A 2,687-nucleotide genomic window follows, 5' to 3' on the forward strand; every position below is an offset into this window, starting at 1 on the left:
GTTCCCAAGCGGTGCAATCACTTTTACATCTCTCACCAGGTCTTGAGTGTTACTTAGGACCAAATCAAGGATCGCCTCTCCCCTGGTAGGTTCCGTGACCATCTGCTCCATAGCACAGTCATTTAGAGTGTCTAGAAACTCAATCTTTTTCTCGACTAGAACACATATTGACCCAATCAATATGTGGGTGGTTAAAATCACCTATTACGGCACAGTGCTTTTGTCTAGCTGCTATTCTTTAATTCATTCATCATGTTATAATCCTCCTCTATCTTTTAATCTGGTGGGCGATAACAAACTCCCATTGTTAAGTTTCCTTTTGGTCCCCCTATTTCAACCCATAGAATTTCCACAAGCGAATCCAATTCTCTTAGCCTCTCAATCTTTCTGGACTATATACCCTCTCTGACATACAGAGCCACCCCACCTCCAACCCTTCCCCCCCATCCTTCCGTTATAATTTATAACCGGGAATCACTGTCACCGACTTTCCTCATCCCACCAAGTTTCTGAAATACCCACAATGTCTATTTTTCCCTTCAACACCAAGCACTCCAACTCCCCGATTTTACCTCAGACACTTTTAGCATTTGTATAGAAACAGCTGTAATTTCCCATGCTAGTTAAGCCTGCCGCCTTCCTCTTGCTATCTCTAGACCTTGTCAGGCAGTCCATGTCACTAGCTGTGGTCTCAGTGGACAATTTCAATCCACCTCCCTGTAGAAAAGCAACAGCTACCCCCTCATCTCTCTGAGATGAGCCAACCCGAACCAGAGACTTTTCATCTCCTGTCGGCTTTCCCCCAATATTCCGTTTAAAAACTGCTCTGCCACCTTATTGATTTTTAGCGCCAGCAGCCTTTAATAGCAGGAGAGCTCTAGATGCTACCTAGAGGATGGCAATCATATGTATTTCAGTCAGTCAAGTATAAGTTTATTGTCTTAGCCATAGGCCATAACATAATACATCAGACTATAAAATGATAATGTAAACAATAAAAAAAAAATTCAGTATACTCCTAATATGTATATAGTTTCTCACAGGATTGGGTCTCAGTCAGTCCCTGGCTGTATGAAGCCCAGGAATGTGAGGTTTCTTTCCCTTTTGGGGTATTTAAGGCCTTGACCGGCTGAGCTGGCCGGTCCACTCCGTTTACATGGGCCACTGTATCCCTGATTAATCTGCAAATTTAGACCCAGCAAACCTCAAGGTGTAGCATAGACATTAGTGCTGCCCTGAAGACCCCAGCCTCCAATTACTGTTTGGAATGCTGTTCCTGAAAAGTCCTTAGCCACCTCCAGGACCTGGCCACTTTGGCCCCCGTTAGGTGTTCTATACAAGTTGAGCTTCCCAAACAATTATCCTCAGCAACTTCCATGCAGAGTGTTTTAGAACCCCTTCAATGATAAAAGCTTGTCCGTGTCAACCTTAATTATGTCAGTCATACCTGGATTCAGGACCTATGGCTCCCCCTGCACTCAGGTGAGAATCACAGCCCGACAATGCTGTACCTAGATGTGATGAAAAACACAGAGAATGTACTGTTGCCAGATCCAAGAGGAATTTTCTTTTCACCAGACTCAACCTAGTAAGTGCTGCTAGGAGCACATGCCAGGAAGAGTGTTGTAGAGGGAGGAAAGCAAATGTATAAAGACCTTTCCCTTCTTCCTGCCTTCTACTAAATTATAGGCCAAATTCCAAACTAGGTCATCAGTCCACAGGGCACACACAGAAACAAGGAAAAGCAATCAGACCAGATGAGTCTGTTGAATGCTACCATCGGCTCCCAGACAAAGACTTCTTCTGGGTCTCTCCCCTCATGCCACTCAGACCTAACCCCAAATCATATGAAATCAAAATGGTTGCTCATGGTGCATGTCCAGGAAGGAGCAGCCCTGACGCCAACTGCCCGCCAGCTCACCCACTGCCTGCCCGCACTCGCTCGCAGACTACACAGGGGAGAGCTCCCTCCCCGGCCCGCCCGGCCAGCCTGTGCCCAGCCAGCAGCAGCAGCAATGAGCTACATCGACAGCCTGATGGCCGACGGCACCTGCTAGGACACCGCCATCATGGGCTACAAGGATGTGCCGTCAGTCTGGGCCGCCCCCCCGGGCAAGACCTTCGCCGGCATCATGCCTGCAGAAATGAACGTCCTGGTAGGAAAGGACCAAGACAACCTGTTTGTGAACGGGCTGACGCTGGAGGGCCAGAAGTGTTCCGTCATCCGGAACAGCTTGCACACAGACGGGGACTGCACCATGGACCTGTGGACCAAGAGCACAGGCAGAGCCCCCACCTTCAACATCACAGCAGCCATGACCAGCAAGACAATAGTCCTCGTGATGGGGAAGGAAGGTGTCCACGGCGGCTGCATGAACAAGAAGTGCTTTGAGATGGCCAACCACTTGCGGAGATCCCAGTATTGACATGCCTTCCTGCGTGGCCCCGCCCGTGGTACTACTGATGGAACGGTGTAAGGATGTCCAAGGTGGCGGTGACTGCCCAGAGCCCCTGGCCCTACCATCATGGGACCGACCCCGAGGCCAGATCGCTGTATATTCCAGCCCTCTGCCCCACTCCTTGCCTCTACCCCACCCTCCATTTCTATTGTTTTTTTCATAACCCCCCCCCCCTGGCATCCCCACTTCTTTTTCTTTCCTCTTTGCCCTTTTTTCTTTCACAAATCC

General features: G+C 49.0%; 1 pseudogene; it reads left to right on the forward strand.

The window, feature by feature from the left end:
* Positions 1–2,015: 2,015 nt before the first annotated feature.
* On the forward strand, positions 2,016–2,426 carry LOC107123660 (annotated as a pseudogene).
* Positions 2,427–2,687: the final 261 nt, after the last annotated feature.

Source organism: Gekko japonicus, unplaced genomic scaffold (assembly GCF_001447785.1).
Source record: "Gekko japonicus isolate JY-2015 unplaced genomic scaffold, Gekko_japonicus_V1.1 scaffold162, whole genome shotgun sequence".
NCBI classification, from domain to species: domain Eukaryota; kingdom Metazoa; phylum Chordata; class Lepidosauria; order Squamata; family Gekkonidae; genus Gekko; species Gekko japonicus.